The sequence below is a fragment of the Salvelinus fontinalis genome, chromosome 13 (assembly GCF_029448725.1).
Source record: "Salvelinus fontinalis isolate EN_2023a chromosome 13, ASM2944872v1, whole genome shotgun sequence".
Taxonomy (NCBI): domain Eukaryota; kingdom Metazoa; phylum Chordata; class Actinopteri; order Salmoniformes; family Salmonidae; genus Salvelinus; species Salvelinus fontinalis.
In genome coordinates, this window is record NC_074677.1 from 28,005,709 (window position 1) to 28,032,510 (window position 26,802).

Sequence of the window (26,802 nt, forward strand, 5' to 3'; positions counted from 1 at the left end):
TCTTTTTAATTATTATTTTATTTTTGCATTTTGCAGGTACAGGATGAAGAGAGCACACAGCCTGTGCGCCAGCCCCGGTTGGGCTACTCTCATGGGCAAGAGCTCTAACGTTCTGCCAACAATTTTCAGCTTGAGAGGGGAACACGAACTTCTTTCATGTCAGACACAATGGTGGTGTGAGAATGTGGTCCCCATCCAATGCACGCACGTAGACCTACACACGCACGCACGCACGCACGCACACACGCACGCACGCACGCACGCACGCACACACACACACACACACACACACACACACACACACACACACACACACACACACACACACACACACACACACAAGTTCATGCCAATGGAGTCTGCTTAAGACAGAAACTAGCCTAATATTTCTATCCTGTTTAATCAAAGGCTGATTTTCACTCCACTGTGCTCTACTGCCACGCTACTGACTGAGGACCGGATAATACTGTCCCCATGCCAGAGCCCCTCAATGTGGCACAGTGAGCGTTCCCTGCTCGCTATTGGCCTTCCTGTCTGTTGCCTGACATCATGCTATAAAGCAACGCTGCAGGATAGAAACCTGTTGCTACAAGAAAAGGGCAACCAGTGAAGAACAACACCATTGTAAATTCAACCCATATTTATGTTTATTTATTTTCCCCTTTGTACTTTAACTATTTGCACATCTTTACAACACTGTATATAGACATAATATGACATTTTAAATGTCTCTATTCCTTTGGAACTTTTGTGAGTGTAATGTTTACTGTTCATTTTTTATTGTTTATGTCGCTTTTGTTTATTATCTGTTTCACTTGTTTTGTCAATGTTAAGATATGTTTCCCATGCCAATAAAGCCCTTTGCATTGCATTGCATTGAATTGAGAGAGAGAGAGAGAGAGAGAGAGAGAGAGAGAGAGAGAGAGAGAGAGAGGGGTGCTTGGGCACTGGGCCCCAGAAGGTCCATAAATAAAGCGAACCTCTCCACATTTCACCTCTGTCCCTCAGCTTTCTCTCTCTTCTCATCCCCCTCTCTCTGCATCTCTTTCTCTGTCTTCCTTTCTTTGCTCTGTCTGAGTGTTTCTGTCACCCCCCCATCCCACTTCTCTCTCTCTCTCTCTCTCTCTCTCTCTCTCTCTCTCTCTCTCTCTCTCTCTCTCTCTCTCTCTCTCTCTCTCTCTCTCTCTCTCTCTCCCACTCTCTGTCTCTGTCTCTCTCTCTCCTCTCCCTCATGCTCTCTCTTTACCTTTCTCTCTCCTTGTCCGCTCTGGCCTCCTTTAAAACTGCTGACATTCCACTCAACAATGAGTCTTTCCCCACAATCAGTCAGAGCTGGGTTCTCCCGGCCGGCACTAAAGCACACCAGCCTAACAATCAGCCCAGCTCCCAAATCCCAATGCCACTCCTTTGTGCCCGCCAGCTGAATGTGAATGCCCCATTAAAGCCTATTTTCTGCAGCTCCTCTGTTTCCCTGCAGATCCCCTCCTAACCGCCCCTGTCAAAAAAGACTGATCTCTCTCTCCCTGATCTCTCTCTCAAAACAGTGCACTTGTTTTGTGCTCGAAAACTAGTAAAATCAACATGTTCGACTTTTAGAAATACATTGTTCATTCACATACACTATTAGTATCTTCTCATGTACACCCTTCAGATCAAAGCTATGCCAAGAACAAGCCCTGCAAAATGTTAAACCAGCCTCAGGTTATGACAAGCAGTCTCTGAATGGTATCAACAACTACCTGAAGATCACAGGCAGATCACATCATCATCATCTGCACAATTACACTTCTGAATCACACAGTCAATATCATTTACATAAATATTAAACATCCCAGTACCAAAACTAAACATTGGTGAACCCCTTTGGTGACATCAATGTTATTAGACAGAAAATCGATTTATGTTTTGTGTTAGATCTTTCTCATATCTGTCTTATTGTTTAAAATTACATTTTCAGGTTAGATGTGTGGGCTTTCACCATGCATGTGTAACGTTGTGCACTGAGAGTCGGGAAGCAAGTTCAGGGTGTGAGTGTTTTAATAAATAAACGCAACGTAATACAAAACAAGAACCACAAACAACACACAGCCATGAAACTGAAACAATAACACCTGGGGAAAGAACCAAAGGGAGTGACATATAAAGGGAAGGTAATCAGGGAAGTGATGTAGTCCAGGTGAGTCTGATGATGTGCAGGTGCGCATAACGATGGTGACAGGTGTGCACCATAATGAGCAGCCTGGTGACCTAGAGGCCGGAGAGAGAGCACATGTGACAGCATGTAACTCATCTCTCACTCTGTTAGATTGGCTCACCTTTCTGTCCCGTTTTCTGAGATCTGGTTTTAACACGGGTCAGATTTGACAACATCTTTAGCGAAAGTCCAAAGTACACAAATAAAGGAGGAAAAATGGAATTAATAAAGAATATAACACCGGTGGTAATGCCTGCACTATGTGGGGGTTCCCTGGCCTAACACCAAGGGACAGACACCCCAATCATTTGACATCACCCTAAACTTTGGCAGGAATCTGTGGTCAATGAGCAAGGACTTTAACTAGCAGAGATCGAGTTTCCCTCCCTAATGAAAACGTAGGCAGCACCCAGTGCTTCTCTGGCACCAGGGAAGTAGTAAGGAGGCTGTGTTGATGTTGATACAACATAATTGTACCTGGTTGTTGTGTTAAATAGATGCAGGTGGAGTCAGAGTCAAACACACACAGATCTTCTCTTGTAATGCTTGGGCAACGGGGAAGGCTAAGCACAAGCGTGTGTTTGTGTGATGGGAGGAGTCCTTGGATTACAGTATTGCATTCACAAACCTTAGGAGAGGCTAACTTTTAAAGACGTTTCTTATTGCACCACCTCCAGATAGCTGGGAGTGAGACCTATGCCTAGAGAACCTTTGTGTCTGCTGTAAGAGGTGTACATAGTAGCACAAGATTAAAACACCAGCTAATGAAAAATGTAAGCTCAAATTAATTTTCTCCTATTGAGTTTATTCTTTCCAGGTGTTGAAAGCCTAAGTAGGCCTATGCGTGGGGGAAAGTTAAGGTGTACTTTACTTTTCTTAGTTGTGAGGATTTTTGAAGATGTAAATGTTGTATAATATTTCATGATTAAGTATAGGCTCGTGTAATAGTGTAGATTCTTATTTTATCATGATCAGTAGTAATTAAAGACAAACAAGCTCTACATTTAGTTTTGAGAGGCTGCCTTTCCAAAGAAAACAAACTATTGTTTTTAAAGATACAGTAGTATGCCTAATATTTGTCTTGGTCATTTTGGCAGGGTTGAACTTTAAACTATTGCTCCCCTTCACTAAGCCAACACAGACAACAGCAGATATTGATTATAACACATTCCAGCGCATCAGATCAATCTAATCTACATGCAATTCTCATTTCTTTCTCTTTCTTTCAAATCAGAGCTTGTGATTATTTCACCAGGTGGTTCCCACACAACCCCATACATCTGCCCTGTGGCCTGTCCCCCTAGCTCTCTTTATCTGATAACATTAGTGATATGTTGGATGCCTCCCACACCTTCACCAGCCCTCAGAGCCCCGGGGCCCTTTAAAGTGTCTGATAGTATTGATAGTATGCATACGTATGCTAATTAGATTATCCCAGCTGATGTCCGTGAACTGATAGCAGATAGTGGTATGGATGGCCGATGTTGGAGCAAATGATAATCACCAGGGTTCGTGAATGGACTGTGTGGGGGTGAGGTGGGGTAGGGGCAGGGTCTGAATGCAAGGTGGGGCTGGTCGCTCATTAACTGCATGCTTGTTGGTGCTGGGCTATTGTTCTGTCTTTGTGTTAATCATTACCTGCTCTGGCCTGCCGACAATAGAGTGACTGAGAGTCCCCTACTGTAATTCAAGGAGGCTACTGAAGCCACAACATCATCAGAAAGAAAGGGTGAGAGAGACAGAGAGGGAAAGAGTCCCCACGGCCTCTCCCACACCCAGCTGTTTTCAGAAAGATGGATTTCATGACAGCCACTGTTTTTCCTCGTTTCTTCTCCCTTTCTTCTTTGATATTCTTTCTTTGCATCCAGCAGGGGAGTCCTCCTGTCCCCCAGCTAGCAGCAGGCTGAACCTTCCCTGAACTCATCCCTTTTAATTAATCTCACTTTGTTAATTATTTGTTTGTCTGTGTCCATCTTTTTGAAGTCGGGGACACCTGGAATATGTGGGCTGGTACTTATCTCCAGTTATTGTTGTGATACAGACTTAAATCATCCAGTTATACTACTTTCTCTTTACCCCCTCCTAAACATAGTAGTTCATGTCCCCCCCCCCACAAAGACCAATTTTAGGAAGTTTATTTGACAAGGTTGAAAGTTTTACGAGGGTATCTCATCTCTTGTCTGAACCTCCCTTTTTTGAGTGTGTGTGTTTTGTCGGGGGAGCATGTGTCACGCCCTGATCTGTTTCACCTGTCCTTGTGATTGTCTCCACACCCTCCAGGTGTCGCTTATTTTCCCCAGTGTATTTATCCCTGTGTTTACTGTCTCTCTCTGTGCCAGTTCATCTTGTATGTTTCCAAATCAACCAGCAGTTTTCCCGTTCTCCTGCTTTTTGCGTTCTCCTTTCTCTAGTCCTCCTGGTTTTGACCCTTGCCTATTTCTGGAATCTGTACCCACCTGCCTGACCATTCTGCCTGCCTTGACCACAAGCCTGTCTGCCACTCTGTACCTCCTGGACTCTGATCTGGTTTTGACCTTTTGCCTGTCCATGACCATTCTCTTGCCTACTACTTTGGATTAATCAAGATTGTAAGACTCCAACCATCTGCCTCCTGTGTCTGCATTTCAAATCAAATCAAATTTTATTTGTCACATACACATGGTTAGCAGATGTTAATGCGAGTGTAGCGAAATGCTTGTGCTTCTAGTTCTGACAATGCAGTAATAACCAACAAGTAATCTAACCTAACAATTCCACAACTTGTTTGTGTCTCACCTTGTGCCGTGATAGCATGGGGAGTTCTCAGTTAATGATTCAGTGAGGTTTCAGCACCCTTGGAGTGAATTAGGTGAATGAAACATCTCATTAAGACAGCACCCTATTGCCCTGGTGTTAGCGCTGTCATTATGTGTTGTTTTTTACCCACCGTAACAGCTCACATATGGTTAGGCTGTTGGATGAAAGGGGATCTAAAGCATCTCAGGTATGTGTGTGTGCATGAGTGTGACTAAGTGTGTGTGTGTGTTTGCATGTGTATGTTTACACAGATATGTGGCAGGCAACAGAGGGGATTATGAATCTCTAAACACACTAGCTGAAATTCTCAGGATGTAGGAAGGAAAATGTTTGGGTTAACCTCAGCACTAGGGGTTGAGCAAGTAGAAACTTGTGCCAGAATATTTTGGAGGAAATTTGGTAACTTTTGGGTATAACTATGATTGCAGTTCAATAAACACAGTAGGGTATGAGCCAGGTTGCCGTCAGCCTTTTCCTCTTGACCTTGAGCGCTTGTAATCTGTCCTCTTCTCCCTTGGATATCAGGTCAAATTGTTGCAGAGATCTCCATGGAAACCACATGATACTTGCGGGTTGTTGAAAAACGGCAATGTGTAAGCAATGACCTCAAATTCATCCTGGAGGATCAAGCCTTAAGAAATGGTGGGTAACTTTATCTGGTGTAATTGGGCTAGTGGAGAAATCAGTGAAAGGATGGATCATCAGAGGGATTTCTTCGTATCCATATCCTGCTGTTCAAGAGTTTTGTTTGGGATCGGGCTCTATATCTGCTCATCAATGAATGTTCTTCCAATGTTTGATTCATCAGTTCAAATATCAAATCAAATCAATTTTATTGGTCACATACACATGGTTAGCAGTTGTTAATGCGAGTGTAGCGAAATGCTTGTGCTTAAGTTCCGACCATGCAGTAATATCTAACAAGTAATCTAACAATTTCACAACTACCTTATACACACAAGTGTAAAGGAATGAATAAGAATATGTACATATAAAAATATGGATGAGCGATGGCCGAACGGCATAGGCAAGATGCAGTAGATGGTATAGAGTACAGTATATACATATGAGATGAGTAATGTAGGGTATGTAAACATTATATAAAGTGGCATTGTTTAAAGTGACTAGTGATCCATTTATTACATCCAATTTTTAATTATTAAAGTGGCTAGAGATTTGACTCTGTACCCACTCAATGTTAGTGATGGCTGTTAAACAGTCTGATGGCCTTGAGATAGAAGCTGTTTTTCAGTCTCTCGGTCCCAGCTTTGATGCACCTGTACTGACCTCACCTTCTAGATTATAGCGGGGTGAACAGGCACTGGCTCGGGTGGTTGTTGTCTTTGATGATCTTTTTGGCCATCCTGTGACATCGGATGGTGTTGGTGTCTTGGAGGGCAGTAGTTTGCCCCCGGTGATGTGTTGTGCAGACCTCACTACCCTCTGGAGAGCCTTGCGGTTGTGGGCAGAGCAGCTGCCATACCAGGCGGTGATAGAGCCCGACAGGATGCTCTCAATTGTCCATCTGTAAAAGTTTGTGAGTGTTTTTGGTGACAAGCCGAATTTCTTCAGCTTCCTGAGGTTGAAGAGGCGTGGTTGCGCCTTCTTCACCACACTGTCTGTGTGGGTGGACCATTTCAGTTTGTCCGTGATGTGTACGCCGAGGAACTTAAAACTTTCCACCTTCTCCACTACTGTCCCATTGATGTGGATAGGGGGGTGCTCCCTCTGCTGTTTCCTGAAGTCCACAATCATCTCCTTTGTTTTGTTGACGTTGAGTGTGAGGTTGTTTACCTGACACCACACTCCGAGGGCCCTCACCTCCTCCCTGTAGGCAGTCTCATCGTTGTTGGTAATCAAGCCTACCACTGTAGAGTTGTCTTCAAACTTGGTGATTGAGTTGGAGGCGTGCATGGCCATGCAGTCATGGGTGAACAGGGAGTACAGGAGAGGGCGGAGAACGCACCCTTGTGGGTAACCAGTGTTGAGGATCAGCGGGGTGGAGATGTTGTTTCCTAACCTCACCACCTGGGGGCGGCCCATCAGAAAGTCCAGGACCCAGTTGCACAGGGCGGGGTCGAGACCCAGGGTCTCGAGCTTAATGATGAGTTTGGAGGGTACTATGGTGTTAAATGTTGAGCTATAGTCGATGAACAGTATTCTTACATAGGTATTCCTCTTGTCCAGATGGGTTAGTCTCTCAAAGCACTTCATGATGACGGAAGTGAGCTAAACGGCGATAGTCATTTAGCTAAGTTACCTAAGCTTTCTTGGGAACAGGAACAATGGTGGCCCTCTTGAAGCATGTGGGAACACCAGACTGGGATAAGGATTGATTGAATATGTCCGTAAACACACCAGCCAGCTGGTCTGCGTATGCTCTGAGGATGCGGCTAGGGATGCCGTCTGGGCCGGCAGCCTTGCGAGGGTTAACAGGTTTAAATGTTTTACTCATGTGGGCTGCGGGGAATGAGAGTCCGCAGGTTTTGGTAGCGGGCCGTGTCCGTGGCACTGTATTGTCCTCAAAGCGAGTGAAGAAGTTGCTTAGTTTGTCTGAGAGCAAGACATCCGTGTCCGCGACGGGGCTGAATTTCTTTTTGTGGTCCGTGATTGACTGTAGACCCTGCCACATTCCTCTCGTGTCTGAGCCGTTGAATTGCGACTCTACTTTATCTCTATACTGACGCTTAGCTTGTTTGATTGCCTTGCGGAGGGAATAACTACACTGTTTGTTTTCGGTCACCTTGCACTGATTAACCTGTTGAGGCTAGGGGGTGCTGTTGTCACTATTTATGTAAATCGTGTAATTTTTTTAACGGCTTCCTACTAAATTCTTGATCGTACAATATGCATATTATTACTATTATTGGATAGAAAACAGTCTCTAGTTTCTATAGGCGTTGGAATTTTGTCTCTGAGTGGAACAGAACTCATTCTACAGACATTTCCCTGACATGGAGTCAGATTTCACACATTTTGGCCCCTGATCTGGAGTCAGTTTAAAGGCCACTGTTATAGCTATGAGCATACAGACACTGCTTACGTCTTCCCCTGGATGCCTTTACGTGATGACGATTTGAATGGTGTCGATTGCCCAATCACAGCCACTATAAATCAAAAAAACCTGTAGGTAGGAACTCTTTTGGAGCTGCGTCAGGCGCGCGGTGGCCACCGACCCGCACTTGTTCCAAGCATTAGTGTAGGGAGTAATATTTCTCCGGTCATGTTTCTACTCGTTATAGGAGTTAAAAACATCATAAGGTAGTTAATTTAAACCGTTTTATAGCAATTTATACCCGTTTAGTGCGATTTTGGGACATTTATTTCTGAGACTTTTTGAAGAGCCGGGCAGGTTTCCAGTTCATGCCGAATGCAGTTGGCATTTCCACATGGCAAGAGGACAGCTTTCGACCAAAAGACGATTAGACCCAAGAAAGGATTCTTTGACCAAGATTCTGATGGAAGAACAGCTCAAAGTAAGAACAATTTATTATGATAAATCGTGTTTCTGTCGAAAAATGTTAATGGATTAGGACGCCATCTTGTTTGACGTAGCTTCGCTTGGCGCAAACTGTATTGAAAAGTAAGGATAATTTTAAAAATGTAATTCCGCGATTGTATTAAGAATTAAATTGTCTATCAATCGCTGTCCACCCTGTATTTTTTAGTCAAGTTTATGAGTATTTATGTATAAGACTAGATCACTGTCTAATATGGTGCAGGACATTTTCTGACCAGCTGAGCTACTTTTGTCATTGTCTAACCATGATTTTGGTGGCTAAATATGCACATTTTCGAACAAACTGTATATGGATTGTGTAATATGATGTTACAGGAGTGTCATCGGAAGAATTCTGAGAAGGTTAGTGAAAAAATTAATATATTTTGGCGATGTTTACGTTATCGCTCTCTTTGGCTAGAATCAATGCTCTGGTAACGTTTGCATATGTGGTATGCTTGTAACGGCGGTCCTCCTCCTCTTCGACCGAAAAGGAGGAGTATTGAGGGAACCAAGGCGCAGCGGAGTTTGAACACATAATTTATTAAAGAAAACACGAACTTGACTAAACTAACAAAAACAACAAACGGTGTAGACAGACCTAGACGACGAACCTACATAACAAAAGAAGAACGCACGAATAGGAAACATAGGCTACACAAACCGAACAAACCGTAAACAGTCCCGTATGGTGCAAACATATACACAGACAGGGAAGAAAATCACCCACCACGAACACTGTGAAAACGCCTACCTAAATATGACTCTTAATTAGAGGAACGCCAAACACCTGCCTCTAATTAAGAGCCATACCAGGCAACCCATAAACCAACATAGAAACAGAAAACATAGAATGCCCACCCAACCTCACGTCCTGACCAACTAACACACATAACAAACTAACAGAAATAGGTCAGGAACGTGACATAACCCCCCCCATAAGGTGCGAACTCCGGGCGCACCAGCACAAAGTCTAGGGAGGGTCTGGGTGGGCATCTGACCACCTTGGTGGCTCAGGCTCCGGGCGAGGTCCCCACCCCACCATAATCAATCCCAGCCTCCATCTCCCCCTAAGAATGTCCACCCACATCTTACCCCCACAAAATCCTCTTGGTAACATCCATGACAGGGACAGCACCGGGACAGAGGGATAGATCAAGACAGAGGGATAGCACAAGACAGAGGGATAGATCAGAATATAGAGGTAGCTCAGGATAGAGAGGGAGATCAGGATAGAGGGGCAACTCCGGACTGAAAGGCAGCTCCGGACAGAGAGACAGCTCTGGACTGAGGGGCAGTTCTGGGTATATAGCCGTTTCTGGCTGAAGGGCAGCTCATGGCTGACTGACGGATCTGGACGCTCATGGCAGGCTGACGGCTCTCGACGCTCATGGCTGGCTGACGGCTCTCGACGCTCATGGCTGGCTGACGGCTCTCGACGCTCATGGCTGGCTGAAGGCTCTGGACGCTCATGGCTCACTGACGGCTCTCGACGCTCATGGCTGGCTGACGGCTCTCGACGCTCATGGCTGGCTGACGGCTCTGGACGCTCATGGCTCTCTGACGGCTCTGGCTGCTCATGGCTCGCTGGCGGCTCTGGCAGATCCTGTCTGGTTGGCGGCTCTGGCAGATCCTGTCTGGTTGGCGGCTCTGGCAGATCCTGTCTGGTTGGCGGCTCTGGCAGATCCTGTCTGGTTGGCGGCTCTGGCAGATCCTGTCTGGTTGGCGGCTCTGGCAGATCCTGTCTGACGGACGGCTCTAGCGGCTCCTGTCTGGCGGGCGGCTCTAGCGGCTCCTGTCTGGCGGACGGCTCTGTAGGCTCATGGCAGACGGGCGGCTTTGCAGGCTCATGGCAGACGGGCGGCTTTGCAGGCTCATGGCAGACGGATGGCTCAGACGGCGCTGGGGAGACGGATGGCTCAGATGGCGCTGGGGAGACGGATGGCTCAGATGGCGCTGGGGAGACGGATGGCTCAGATGGCGCTGGGGAGACGGATGGCTCTGGCCGGATAAGGCGCACTGTAGACCTGGTGCGTGGTGCCGGAACTGGAGGCACCGGGCTAAGGACACGCACCTTCATGCTAGTGCGGGGAGCAGGGACAGAGCACACTGGACTCTCAAAGCCTACTCTATACCTGGTGCGTGGTACCGGCACTGGTGGCACCGGGCTGAGGGCAAGCACATCAGGATTAGTAGGGGGAGAAGAAACAGTGTGTACATGGCTCTGGAGACGCACAGGAGGCTTAGTGCGTGGTGCCGGAACTGGAGGCACCGAACTGGATACACGCACTACAGGGAGAGTGCATGGAGAAGGAACAGGGCTCTGGAAACGCACTGGTAGCCTAGTGCGTAGTGTAGGCACTGTAGGTACTAGGCTGGGGCGGGGAGGTAGCGCCGGAAATACCGGACCGTGCAGGCGTATTGGCTCTCTTGAGCATTGAGCCTGCCCAACCTTACCTGGTTGAATACTCCCGGTCGCCCGACCAGTGCGGGGAGGTGGAATAACCCGCACCGGGCTATGTAGGCGAACCCGGGGAAACCATGCGTAAGGCAGGTGCCATGTATGCCGGCCCGAGGAGACGCACTGGAGACCAGACGCGTTGAGCCGGCCTCATGACACCTGGCTCAATGCCCAATCTAGCCCTACCAGTGCGGGGAGGTGGAATAACCCGCACTGGGCTATGCACTCCTACAGGAGACACCGTGCGCTCTACTGCGTAACACGGCGCCTGCCCGTACTCTTGCTCTCCACGGTAAGCCTGGGAAGTGGGCGCAGGTCTCCTACCTGCCCTTGGCCCACTACCTCTTGGCCCCCCCCCCAAGAAATTTTTGGGTGTTACTCACGGGCTTTTTGGGCTTCCGTGCAAGACGCGTCCCCTCATAACTCCGGTTCCCCTCTCCGGTTGCCTCTGCTCTCCTCAGTGCCTCCAGCTGTTCCCATGGGAGGCGATCCCTACCAGCCAGGATCTCCTCCCATGTGTAGCAACCTTTCCCGTCCAATACATCGTCCCAAGTCCATTCCTCCTTCTTTTTCTGTCCCTTACTCCGTTTACTCCGCTGCTTGGTTCTGGAGATTTGGTGGGTGATTCTGTAACGGCGGTCCTCCTCCTCTTCGACCGAAAAGGAGGAGTATTGAGGGAACCAAGGCGCAGCGGAGTTTGAACACATAATTTATTAAAGAAAACACGATCTTGACTAAACTAACAAAAACAACAAACGGTGTAGACAGACCTAGACGACGAACTTACATAACAAAAGAAGAACGCACGAATAGGAAACATAGGCTACACAAACCGAACAAACCGTAAACAGTCCCGTATGGTGCAAACATATACACAGACAGGGAAGAAAATCACCCACCACGAACACTGTGAAAACGCCTACCTAAATATGACTCTTAATTAGAGGAACGCCAAACACCTGCCTCTAATTAAGAGCCATACCAGGCAACCCATAAACCAACATAGAAACAGAAAACATAGAATGCCCACCCAACCTCACGTCCTGACCAACTAACACACATAACAAACTAACAGAAATAGGTCAGGAACGTGACATAACCCCCCCCATAAGGTGCGAACTCCGGGCGCACCAGCACAAAGTCTAGGGGAGGGTCTGGGTGGGCATCTGACCACGGTGGTGGCTCAGGCTCCGGGCGAGGTCCCCACCCCACCATAATCAATCCCAGCCTCCATCTCCCCCTAAGAATGTCCACCCACATCTTACCCCCACAAAATCCTCTTGGTAACATCCATGACAGGGACAGCACCGGGACAGAGGGATAGATCAAGACAGAGGGATAGCACAAGACAGAGGGATAGATCAGAATATAGAGGTAGCTCAGGATAGAGAGGGAGATCAGGATAGAGGGGCAACTCCGGACTGAAAGGCAGCTCCGGACAGAGAGACAGCTCTGGACTGAGGGGCAGTTCTGGGTATATAGCCGTTTCTGGCTGAAGGGCAGCTCATGGCTGACTGACGGATCTGGACGCTCATGGCAGGCTGACGGCTCTCGACGCTCATGGCTGGCTGACGGCTCTCGACGCTCATGGCTGGCTGACGGCTCTCGACGCTCATGGCTGGCTGAAGGCTCTGGACGCTCATGGCTCACTGACGGCTCTCGACGCTCATGGCTGGCTGACGGCTCTCGACGCTCATGGCTGGCTGACGGCTCTGGACGCTCATGGCTCTCTGACGGCTCTGGCTGCTCATGGCTCGCTGGCGGCTCTGGCAGATCCTGTCTGGTTGGCGGCTCTGGCAGATCCTGTCTGGTTGGCGGCTCTGGCAGATCCTGTCTGGTTGGCGGCTCTGGCAGATCCTGTCTGGTTGGCGGCTCTGGCAGATCCTGTCTGGTTGGCGGCTCTGGCAGATCCTGTCTGACGGACGGCTCTAGCGGCTCCTGTCTGGCGGGCGGCTCTAGCGGCTCCTGTCTGGCGGACGGCTCTGTAGGCTCATGGCAGACGGGCGGCTTTGCAGGCTCATGGCAGACGGGCGGCTTTGCAGGCTCATGGCAGACGGATGGCTCAGACGGCGCTGGGGAGACGGATGGCTCAGATGGCGCTGGGGAGACGGATGGCTCAGATGGCGCTGGGGAGACGGATGGCTCTGGCCGGATAAGGCGCACTGTAGACCTGGTGCGTGGTGCCGGAACTGGAGGCACCGGGCTAAGGACACGCACCTTCATGCTAGTGCGGGGAGCAGGGACAGAGCACACTGGACTCTCAAAGCCTACTCTATACCTGGTGCGTGGTACCGGCACTGGTGGCACCGGGCTGAGGGCAAGCACATCAGGATTAGTAGGGGGAGAAGAAACAGTGTGTACAGGGCTCTGGAGACGCACAGGAGGCTTAGTGCGTGGTGCCGGAACTGGAGGCACCGAACTGGATACACGCACTACAGGGAGAGTGCATGGAGAAGGAACAGGGCTCTGGAAACGCACTGGTAGCCTAGTGCGTAGTGTAGGCACTGTAGGTACTAGGCTGGGGCGGGGAGGTAGCGCCGGAAATACCGGACCGTGCAGGCGTATTGGCTCTCTTGAGCATTGAGCCTGCCCAACCTTACCTGGTTGAATACTCCCGGTCGCCCGACCAGTGCGGGGAGGTGGAATAACCCGCACCGGGCTATGTAGGCGAACCCGGGGAAACCATGCGTAAGGCAGGTGCCATGTATGCCGGCCCGAGGAGACGCACTGGAGACCAGACGCGTTGAGCCGGCCTCATGACACCTGGCTCAATGCCCAATCTAGCCCTACCAGTGCGGGGAGGTGGAATAACCCGCACTGGGCTATGCACTCCTACAGGAGACACCGTGCGCTCTACTGCGTAACACGGCGCCTGCCCGTACTCTTGCTCTCCACGGTAAGCCTGGGAAGTGGGCGCAGGTCTCCTACCTGCCCTTGGCCCACTACCTCTTGGCCCCCCCCCCCAAGAAATTTTTGGGTGTTACTCACGGGCTTTTTGGGCTTCCGTGCAAGACGCGTCCCCTCATAACTCCGGTTCCCCTCTCCGGTTGCCTCTGCTCTCCTCAGTGCCTCCAGCTGTTCCCATGGGAGGCGATCCCTACCAGCCAGGATCTCCTCCCATGTGTAGCAACCTTTCCCGTCCAATACATCGTCCCAAGTCCATTCCTCCTTCTTTTTCTGTCCCTTACTCCGTTTACTCCGCTGCTTGGTTCTGGAGATTTGGTGGGTGATTCTGTAACGGCGGTCCTCCTCTTCTTCGACCGAAAAGGAGGAGTATTGAGGGAACCAAGGCGCAGCGGAGTTTGAACACATAATTTATTAAAGAAAACACGAACTTGACTAAACTAACAAAAACAACAAACGGTGTAGACAGACCTAGACGACGAACTTATATAACACAAGAAGAACGCACGAATAGGAAACATAGGCTACACAAACCGAACAAACCGTAAACAGTCCCGTATGGTGCAAATATATACACAGACACGGAAGACAATCACCCACCACTAACACTGTGAAAACGCCTACCTAAATATGACTCTTAATTAGAGGAACGCCAAACACCTGCCTCTAATTAAGAGCCATACCAGGCAACCCATAAACCAACATAGAAACAGAAAACATAGAATGCCCACCCAACCTCACGTCCTGACCAACTAACACACATAACAAACTAACAGAAATAGGTCAGGAACGTGACAATGCTAATATAACGATTTATTGTGTTTTCGCTGTAAGACACTTAGAAAATCTGAAATATTGTCTGTATTCACAGGATCTGTGTCTTTCGATTAGTGTATGCTGTGTATTTTTACGAAATGTTTGATGATTAGTAATTAGGTAAACACGTTGCTCTATGTAATTATTCTAGTCCATTTGTGACGGTGGGTGCAATTGTAAACTATGACATCTACCTGAAATATGCACATTTTTTCTAACAAAACCTATCCTATACCATAAATATGTTATCAGACTGTCATCTGATGAGTTTTTTTCTTGGTTAGTGGCTATCAATATCTTAGTTTAGCCGAATTGGTGATAGCTACTGGTGTTGGTGGACAAAGAAAAGATGGTGGATTATGCTAATGTGTTTAGCTAATAGATTTACATCTTTACATATTGTGTCTTCCCTGTAAAACATTTAAAAAATTGGACATGTTGGCTGGATTCACAAGATCTGTGTCTTTCATTAGCTGTATTGGACTTTAATGTGTGAAAGTTAAATATTTAAAAAATATTTTTTTTTTTAATTTCGCGGCTCTGCCTTTTCAGTGGGGGTCCTAGACAGGTTAAAAGCAGTGGTTCGCGCTTTCAGTTTTGCACGAATGCTGCCATCAATCCACGGTTTCTGTTTGGGGAATGTTTTAATAGTCGCTGTTGGTACAACATCACCGATGCACTTGCTAATAAACTCGCTCACCGAATCAGCGTATACAGTGGGGCAAAAAAGTATTTAGTCAGACACCAATTGTGCAAGTTCTCCCACTTAAAAAGATGAGAGGCCTGTAATTTTCATCATAGGTACACTTCAACTATGAAAAGGATTTCCTGTATGTTGTTATGATCACACCACGACTCGTTAATCATAAGGCAAACACCCCTGCCATTCTTCTTACCAGAGAGATGTTTGTTTCTGTCGGGGCGATGCGTGAAGAAACCAGGTGGCTGTACCGACTGTGATAATGTATCCCGAGTAAGCCATGTTTCCGTGAAACATAGAATGTTACAATCTCTGATGTCTCTCGAAGACAAACCTTGCTTGGATTTCGTCTACCTTGTTGTTAACCTGTCTAGGATGAGGGTGCCGCTAGCGGCACTCCCCCCCCACCCCCACTGAAAAGGCAGAGCCGCGAAATTCAAAAAAAATATATTTTTTGAAATATTTAACTTTCACACATTAAAGTCCAATACAGCTAATGAAAGACACAGATCTTGTGAATCCAGCCAACATGTCCGATTTTTAAAATGTTTTACAGGGAAGACACAATATGTAAAGATGTAAATCTATTACCTAAAAACACATTAGCATAATCCACCATCTTTTATTTGTCCACCAACACCAGTAGCTATCACCAATTCGGCTAAACTAAGATATTTATAGCCCCTAACCAAGAAAAAAACTCATCAGATGACAGTCTGATAACATATTTATGGTATGGGATAGGTTTTGTTAGAAAAATGTGCATATTTCAGGTAGATGGCATAGGTTACAATTGCACCCACCGTCACAAATGGACTAGAATAACTACATAGAGCAACGTGTTTACCTACTTACTAATCATCAAACATTTCGTAAAAATACACAGCATACACTAATCGAAAGACACAGATCCTGTGAATACAGACAATATTTCAGATTTTCTAAGTGTCTTACAGCGAAAACACAATAAATCGTTATATTAGCATAGCACATAGCACATAGCAGCCCAGCATTGATTCTAGCCAAAGTGAGCGATAACGTCAACATCGCCAAAATATATTATTTTTTTCACTAACCTTCTCAGAATTCTTCAGATGACACCCCTGTAACATCACATTACAACATACATATACAGTTTGTTCGAAAATGTGCATATTTAGCCACCAAAATCATGGTTAGACAATGTGAAATGTACCCCAGCTGGTGAGAAAATGTCCGTGCGCCATATTAGACAGTGATCTACTCTTATACATAAATACTCATAAACGTGACTAAAAAATATAGGGTGGACAGGGATTGATAGACAATTTAATTCTTAATACAATCGCGGAATTACATTTTTTAAATTATCCTTACTTTTCAATACAGTTTGCGCCAAGCGAAGCTACGTCAAAAAACATGGCGTCCTAAGCCACTAACATTTTTCGACAGAAACACGATTTATCATAATAAAAATGTCCTACTTTGAGCTGTTCTTCCATCAGTATCTTGGGCAAAGGATCCTTTCTTGGGTCTAATCGTCTTTTGGTGGAAAGCTGTCCTCTTGCCATGTGGAAATGCCAACTGCGTTCGGGATGAACTGGAAGCGTGCCCAGCCATTCACAGCGTTTCAGAAATAAATGTCCCAAAATCGCACTAAACGGATATAAATTGCTATAAAACAGTTTAAATTAACTACCTTATGATGTTTTTAACTCCTATAACGAGTAGAAACATGACCAGAGTAATATTACTCCCTCCACTAATGCTTGGAACAGGTGCGGGTCGGTGTCCTCTAGGCGCATGACGCAGCTCCAAAAGAGTGACTAGCCTCAGGGTTTTTTAATTTGTAGTGCATGTGAACGCGCAATCGACCCCATTCAAATCGTCATCACGTAAAGGCATCCATTGTGTGGATGTGTCCGTATACTGTGTGGCAGTGTCCGTATACTCATAGCAATAACTGTGGCCTTTTAACTGACTCCAGATCAGGGGCCAACATTTCTGAAATCTGACTCCATGTCAGGGAAATTGCTGTAGAATGGGTTCTGTTCCACTTAGAGACAAAATTTCAACTCCTATAGAAACTATAGACTGTTTTCTATCCAATAATAATAATAATATGCATATTGTACGATCAAGAATTTTGTGGGAAGCCGTTTCAAAAATTACACGATTAGCATAAATAGTGACAACAGCGCCCCCAGCCTCAACAGGTTAAGAGACTGGACGTTGGCTAGTAGTATACTAGGGAGTGGTGGGCGATGTGCCTGTCTACGGAGCCTGACCAGAAGAACGCCCCTTCTGCGGTGCCGTTGTTTTGGGTCGCCTGCTGGGATCCGATCCATTGTCCTGGGTGGTGGACCAAACAGAGGATCCGCTTCGGGAAAGTTGTATTCCTGGTCGTAATGTTGGTAAGTTGACGTTGCTCTTATATCCAATAGTTCCTCCCGGCTGTATGTAATGAGACTTAAGATTTCCTGGGGTGACAGTGTAAGAAATAATACATAAAAAACAAAATACAGCATAGTTTCCTAAGAACGCAAAGCGAGGCGTTATCTCTGATGCCTGTTATCTCTGATAACATAATTGCGTCAAATCCATTTTTTTTTGTATCCTGATGGAATTGACCCCAACCAACTGATTGGGTGACCTGTTTTTGACGCATTGGTCAGAGTTTGAAGCGTCAGTTAATATCGTTTCATCATTAGTCTCTAATTATATGACAGTACCTGACTACGCTTCCACCATCTCCTCACCATCTCCTCACCATGCTAGCCCACCAGGCCCTCCCGTCCTATGAAGACATCAAAGTCCTGGGTTTAGAACATCACAGAGCCTCTGTTAATGGAACAACCCCCTCCATCAATCCACTTCTGAAGTTGGGGAAGGGGCATCAAAAGAAGCCTGATGCCCCCTGTTTTAAATCACTGGACCCTGCCTCCACCCGTTAGCCCCCAACCCTCCCCTCTTATCCTCCCCCTGGCCTCCCAACCAGGGTGGATCTCTGGCAGTAATTCCCTAGATCAGGCCCAAGTCCCTCTGCTTATTAGATCAGACCCCTGTGAAAGAGTAGAAATCCAGGGCCACATTGTTTGGCCCCTGATTAAGAGCTTCTCACAGGGAGTATCAGGGCTTTAGGAAGAGAAGAAGAGATGGAGCTGAGCCTATGGGTTTCTCCTTTCTTTATTTTCTTCTTTCTTTTCTTCTTTTTCAGGGGGTCTTATCGGTTACATTGTTGCAGGACCTTGAGGAGGCTTCTGTTAAAGGTGGTTGAGGTGTAAACAACAGGATGTGGTCAGATTAGGGTTTATCCTGAGCCTTTCTTCTTCCTTCTTAAATAATGTCTGTCTTTTAGAGAGATTCCCCTCCAGAGGGTTTGAATCCCAACTGTCATAAAAGAGAATTAAGAAACATCTCAATATACCCTAAATGAATTTGAATCAAAACTCCTTGGCAAGCAGAAATTCACTGACAACAGTTAAGATAGTGTTTAAAAAAGACAGGCCTGATAGGCCAGGCTGTTTCAGACTGATGGGGTAATGTGTCAGTGCAGTTAAAACAGAAATTCCCAATGATTATCAGAATATGGAATGCAAGTGGCTTGGAAAAAGACCCAATCTCGGAGGAACAATCTTTTTCCAAGAGAAAGACATTGAACTGAATTGACAGTCAGAGCATTCCGGAGGATTCCGGAGCATGTGGGAAAAGCAAACGGTCCAGTTAATCCGAGCGTGGTTATTCCTATTCCTTCATGTCTCATCCATCACCTGGGGGGATAATCCTAATCCTAGTCTTTCTATTATTAAACTAATTCCCTTCTGTCATCTCTATCTCTGCCACACTCTCAGCCCTCTTTAGTGTATTTTCATGTCACGATGAATAGAAATACTTAATTAAGTTGTTCATGCTGAAATGGTTGGAGGTATTTCAAGATGTGGAGTTTTGTATTTGGGTATGCAAAGCATTTTAAGATTTCAAACAGGGTTCATTTCAAAAGGGAGTCATTTTGTGTACACACTGACTTGCTGTCTCTCAAATGAACCGCGATGCCTGTGTGCATGTGCGTTTGTGTGCATGCATGCATGTGTGTGTGTGTTTGGGCTCCCAAGTGGAGCAGCAGTCTAAGGCACTGCATCTCAGTACAAGAGGCGGCACTGCAGTCCCTGGTTCGGATCCAGGCTGCATCACGTCTGGCCATGATTGGGAGTACCACAGGGCGGCACACAATTGATCCAGCGTCGTCCGGGTTTGGCCGGAGAGGGCCATCATTGTAAATAAGAATTTGTTCTTAATTGACTTGACTAGTTAAATAAAATAAAACATTGTATGCGTGTGTGTATGTGTGTTTGGGAAGGGCAAGTTAGTGCTGTTATGGCAGGTGTGCAAGGTGTCTGACAGCACGGATCAGAGACCTTCAATCGCACAATTTATTAAAGCACCTCACTCTGGCTAACCACCTGGACCAGAGCGGGAGGAGGGAAAGGACAAGGGTGAGGATAGGATCTCCTCTGTCAGGAGGTGTTGAACCTGTCCAGAGTCCCATACCTAACTTCCATCACCGTGTCGCAACAGCAGCATTGTGACACACACACACGCTCGTGAAACTGTGCTACACCGTTGGTCTCTGTTCATTGGGACTGGGCCTTCTCATCTTGCACAGCCACGCTCAAGGTCCTAAACGATATCATAACCGCCTTCGATAAGAGACAGTACTGTGCAGCCGTATTCATCAACCTGGCCAAGGCTTTCGACTCTGTCAATCACCACATTCTTATCGGTAGACTCAACAGCCTTAGTTTCTCAAATGATTGCCTCGCCTGGTTCAACAACTACTTCTCTGATAGAGTTCAGTGTGTCAAATCGGAGGACCTGTTGTCCGGACCTCTGGCAGTCTCTATGGGGGTGCCACAGGGTTCAATTCTCGGGCTGACTCTCTTCTCTGTATACATCAATGATGTCGCTCTTGCTGCTGGTGATTCTCTGATCCACCTCTACGCAGACGACACCATTCTGTAAACCTCTGGCTCTTCTTTGAACACTGTGTTAACTAACCTCCAGACGAGCTTCAATGCCATACAACTCTCCTTCCGTGTCCTCCAACTGCTCTTAAATGCAAGTAAAACTAAATGCATGCTTTTCAACCGATCGCTGCCCGCACCTGCCCGCCTGTCCAGCATCACTACTCTGGACGGTTCTGACTTAGAACATGTGGACAACTACAAATACCTAGGTGTCTGGTTAGACTGTAAACTCTCCTTCCAGACTCACATTAAGCATCTCGAATCCAAAATTAAATCTAGAATCGCCTTCCTATTTCGCAACAAAGCATCCTTCACTCATGCTGCCAAACATACCCTCGTAAAACTGACCATCCTACCGATCCTCGACTTCGGCGATGTCATTTACATAATATCCTCCAAATATCCTCTACTTAACAAATTGGATGCAGTCTATCACAGTGCCACCCGTTTTGTCACCAAAGCCCCATATACTACCCACCACTGCGACCTGTACGCTCTCGTTGGCTGGCCCTCGCTTCATACCTGTCGCCAAACCCACTGGCTCCAGGTCATCTACAAGTCTCTGCTAGGTAAAGCCCCGCCTTATCTCAGCTCACTGGTCACCATAGCAGCACCCACCGGTAGCACGCGCTCCAGCAGGTATATCTCACTGGTCACCCCAAAGCCAATTCTTCCTTTGGCCGCCTTTCCTTCCAGTTCTCTGCTGCCAATGACTGGAACGAACTGCAAAAATCACTAAAGCCGGAGACTCCTATCTCCCTCACTAGCTTTAAGCACCATCTGTTAGAGCAGCTCACAGATCACTGCACCTGTACATAGCCCATCTGTAAATAGCCCATCCAACTACCTCATCCCCATACTGTATTTATTTATTTATCTAGCTCCTTTGCACCCCAGTATCTATACTTGCACATTCATCTTTTGCACGTCTACCATTCCAGTGTTTAATTGCTATATTGTAATTACTTCGCCACCATGGCCTATTTATTGCCTTACCTCCCTTATCCTACCTCATTTGCACATACTGTATATAGACTTTAAATACTGTATTATTGACTGTATGTTTGTTTATTCCATGTGTAACTCTGTTGTTGTATGTGTCGAACTGCTTTGCTTTATCTTGGCCAGGTCGCAGTTGCAAATGAGAACTTGTTCTCAGCTAGCCTACCTGGTTAAATAAAGGTGATTTTTTTTCTTCCCAAAACTCAGTCTTGGGGACCCCAAAAGGGTGCAAGTGTAGTTTTTTGTTCTAGTACTAGGCTACACAGCTGATTAAAATCATCAATGCTTAATATTGAGTTGATTATTTGAATCAGCTGTGTTGTGCTAGGGAAAAAACAAAATGTGCACCCTTGGTGTTGACCTGGCACTATGCTGACCTAGCACTATGGTTGCTACCTTAGAAGATAGTTATAAAGAAGGTTATACTTGCAATGATCATGAAAGGGGTTGCACTTATTGTAAGTTGCTCTCCATAAGCATCATCTAAATTATTAAAATGTATATAACCAAACCTCATATTCCCTGCCGGGAAAACACCAGTCTTCCATATAAAAAAAGTAATTTATTCCATTCTCATGCTAATATAATCACTCTATTAGAATACCCACAGTGGTGACAGGCAGTGGCTTGATCCAATTTCCAGATATCTATATTTTGATAGGAATCCCATCAAAAACAATTTCAACGGCTCTTTAAGGATTACTCAATAAGCGTCCACCTCAACCCTACTTCGGGATGATTTTACGGAGTTGGGGTGTCCACATTTGTGCCTTATTAACAAAACCCCGGAGCTCAGCGCCTCCTGCCTTAAAGGAAAATTCCACCCAAAAACAATTTTACTAGACGCTGTTATCCAAAGCAACTTACAGGAGCAATTAGAGTTAAGTGCCTTGCTCAAGGGTGTCATGTAAAAGTCGTCCCAGAGTGAAATAGTTCCCAATCGCTCTGATCGTGTTCTGCTGTAAAATTTCTCCCAGAGTGGAAATGTTCCCCGTTTTAATAATTGCACGTGCATCTCTTTATGTGGATGGCTGAGCTTGTGCGGATGCCTCCCTCTCACACCCTCCCTCGACCTCAAAAAACTATTCTGTGGGCGCGCACAAATGCTTCACAAATCTGCCAATCAATGGTGGCCAGGAGTATTGACACTGACCAATCAGAAGCTTGTTGAGGCATGAGGTCAGCATATAAATACCCGGACTCGCACATCAATGTGCTGAGGGTAGATTTTTTGCAATTGCAAAGACTTGGGCCCTACTTTTTTGATTAACAGTGCATGTATTAGTTAGTTAGTTAGCTAACTAAATCAAGGGCAAGAGAGGTTTTGAGTGAAACATCCGCACGAGCTCAGCCATCCACATTAAGAGAGGCACGTTCAATTATAAATACTGGGAGTATTTTCACGCTGTGAGAAATTTTACAACATGACATAACAATCACAATGATTGGGAACGATTTCACACTGGGAAGATTTTTACATAACAAAGGGCATATCGACAGATTTTTCACCTAGTCTTCACAGGGATTTGAACCAGAGTCCTTTCGTTTACTGGCCCAACACACTTAACCGCTAGGCTACCTGTCGCCTTATCTATTGGTATTTGTTTCATTAGTCTACTGTTGATACGGTCCCAAAATGTCTACTGTTGATACAGTCCCAAAATGTCTACTGTTGATACAGTCCCAAAATGTCTACTGTTGATACAGTCCCAAAATGTCTAGTGTTGATACAGTCCCAAAATGTCTAGTGTTGATACAGTCCCAAAATGTCTACTGTTGATACAGTCCCAAAATGTCTACTGTTGATACAGTCCCAAAACGTCTACTGTTGATACAGTCCCAAAATGTCTACTGTTGATACAGTCCCAAAAGGTTTTGCATGTCAGCAAACACGTTTTCAACATATAGAACTTTCAAAATAGTTTAGTTACATTTTTTTGGTGGTATTTTCCTTAAATTAAACATCCTCCAAACCGGGATCGAGGACCCAGGCAAAAACAAAGCCGCCCCACAATTCCCCCGCAGTTTGTTCATTCGCATGTCAGGTCTGACTCTCAGTTTAAAAAAACTCTCCTGGCTAAAGGCTTTCCCATCTGTTGCACCATTTACCCATTTAATTTAGGCCTATACCTGTAGCTCCTATAATTCTTGTTAAACAGAGGATGGAGCTATGCTGGATAGTGCAGTTCTCTGTCGGGGTAGGACCACGATGATAGGACCTTTGTGGAGTGTGTGGACTCAGCTGGACAGCGATGAACAAACACAGAGGCCATTTTTGTTTGGCTGGTATGGGCTAACAGAGCAGGGAGCATCACAGGGGAGCTGTCTAAACTAACTAAACTGCCTGAGTTGAAGATTAGAGACTTGAGCAGAGTGAAGTCTACAGGCCCCTCTTATCCTATCATGAAGTACACAACAAGATGTATGGATTTTTAAAGGGAGCAAAACTACAGTGTTTTTTCCGTCAACTGACACTTTGGTGAAAGTATAAGTTGAAGGTAAATGTCACTATTATCAAGACTGGATTTTCAACCAGAAATACATTTCTACAATTTTGTAACCATTAGATTCCACTCAAGAAAGCTATTGAGGAAACTCAATATTTAAAAAATAAACTCCAGCACACTACAATTCTTGAATTCTCCACAATGTATTTTATTTTACTAAGATAGCTACCAACATACTACAAACCAGTGGAGGCTTTGGAGGGGAGGATGGCTCATAATAATGGCTGAAATGAAGCAAATGGAATTGCAAACACATTTAAACCATGTGTTTGATGTATTTGATACCATTCCACCTATTCCGCTACAGCCATTACCACAAGCCCGTCCTCCCCAATTAAGGTGCCACCAACCTCCTGTGCTACAAACTTGAAGGAGTACTTCTAGCCTGACATTCCTGGTCCAACACAATAGTAGAGTGGTGCCTGTTCCTCATCAGAGAAAGGTGCCAAAGTTTACCTAGTGCAGACGGCTAATTCGTCACCCTAATTTAAATGGTTAATTAATTCAAATGCTGAGTCTTTATTGGTCTCCTTAGCTATATGAGCATATACTTCTCCTCCCCCTGCCTTGTAAAATGAAAACGGTGTCAAATGGGCTATGGTCTGTCTCCTGTGTGGTCCTCTCTCTCAGGGGGGAAGGGGGGACATTTTATGAGCTCCTGTAATCGCTAGGCGTTAAAGTCAACAATTAGGCACTGCTATATTGTCGCTGGTTTATGGCAGCAGCTTCACTGGCTGACTCTGACTGACTCACACACTACACCTTCATTTAGAGCCCCCCCCCCCCCCCCCCCCCCAGCCCCACCGCTTGGCCTTGGCTTTGACAAACACACACATAAGCTCTCACAACCACACACACACACGCGTGCCCACGCGCACACGCGCACACACACACAAACACTACGGAGCCAGAGCCAGACCCAGCGACAGTGACAAAGAAAGGGATAGTAAATGTGTGTGTAATGACAAGTGTATGTTGAGACCACAATGGAGGTAATGCACTGTAATTACACATTTTGTTGCTCACCGAGATGAGGTCATGTAACGGCTCATTAAGACAAGATCTGACCTCTGTAATCCTCGGGGACCCCTCTCTACCTGCCCTCACAGCTCACTCACCTGTCAGACAGGCCAGAGTCCAGGGAGCAGGACAGATGTACACATATGTAATTGTGTGTGTGTGTGTGTTTTTGTGCATTGTGTTTGTCTCTTTGTCTCTTCTCAGCGTGCTGTGGACAGGCCGTAACTAGGGGCAGGTGGTCAGATGTCCAGGTGAGCTGTCCTGGGAGAGGAATGGTCAGGAATCAGAGTGGGCGGGGCCAGGTGGGTCATTCCGCTTTCAGTGTATACAAGTGTGTTTACCAGCCTGCTCCGTGTGGCCTGACTGACTGACAGAGGGTAAGAGTGTGTGTGTGATGTGCGTGTGACGTGCTGTTGACAGGCCGGACAGGCCCATAGCTGCAGGCTGGACAACAGGCCCTCTGGGAGTGTGCAGGGTGCCGGATGCAGGACCTTTCACTCATGTCAAAAAGGATGACCCGGACCCTCCTCCTACCCCCACCTCAAACATGCACTCTCTCTCTCTCTCTCGCTCTCAAACACACACACACACACACACACACACACACACACACACACACACACACACACACACACACACACACACACACACACACACAATCCTATGTCTAAACTACCTACGTTTTGAGGACTCTGACGCACAGGCAGTACTGTTATCTACACACACCAATGTTAAAGTTCAATATTTAATTAAAGGAATAGTGTTAATTGTGGGCTCAGAAATTGCCTTGAATACCACATTTTATGGAAGTAGTTTGCGATCTTGCCTGAGCTACGAACCATGTAGTTCTGGGTGCCACACGTCTTTCTGCGTTGGTTTACGGATGCGTGGCGACATAAGTGATTCCAGTCTTTTCTTTGTGCTGTGACGCAAATCCAGTCAGTCGCAGCAACCCCGAGACAGTCATGGGGGAGTCAGGGAGTCTGTTCTGGTGTGCTTGCCTGTGTGCTTGCGTGTGTGTGTGTGTGTGTGTGTGTGTGTGTGTGTGTGTGTGTGCGTGCATGTACGCATATGTTTTGTGTGTGTGTCCATGCGCACATATGCATATGTGTTTGACTCTGACCCCACCTGCATCTAAATAACACAACAACCAGGTACAATTATGTTGTATCAACGTCAACACAGCCTCCTTACTACTTCCCTGGTGCCAGAGAAGCACTGGGTGCTGCCTACGTTTTCATTAGGGGTGTGTGTGTGTTTGTGTGTGTGTCTGTGGGCCTGTGCGTGTGTCCCCATATGGCTGTTTGTGTTTATGCCCAATGCATCCCCTTTTCCTCCAATTAAGAGTCATTATGTACATTAATTATCTATGAAATGACTGCTGGTGCTGGTTGAGAAAAGGCGAAGCAAGGCTAATGTGCTGAGGCATCTAGCAGTGTGTTTGGTTTGGAGCCACTCACTTACCCAGGGAAAGCTGCATGTGTCCAGGAGTAAACCTGTTCGGGGCTCGTGGTTGGGGTGATGGCAGAGGAGAGGCCTCCCTGTTTTAAATGGCAAATCAGATTGTTCCAGTCGATCCACCCGGATCACATGACAGGGGGTGGGTGAAAGATCTGAAACAAATTAAGTGGGGTGAGAGGAGTGAGAGAAAGGACAGCGGCTGAGGGTTGGAGAGGAGAGACTAGGGAAGAGGTGAGAGAGTGGAGGGAGACTGGGGGTTAGTGAGACGAGTTGCCAGCTTGGTTTGGGGTGGTAATGAATGTGAATTGATATTTATTTGTAGTCCTATGCTTGGCCTGAGTGAAATATTGACTGAAAGGTGTGAATGAATCTGGTGAAATGTGTTTGAGTGTATGTGGGCTAGGGGGGTATGGGGATGAGGGGGTGTGAATAAATGGTG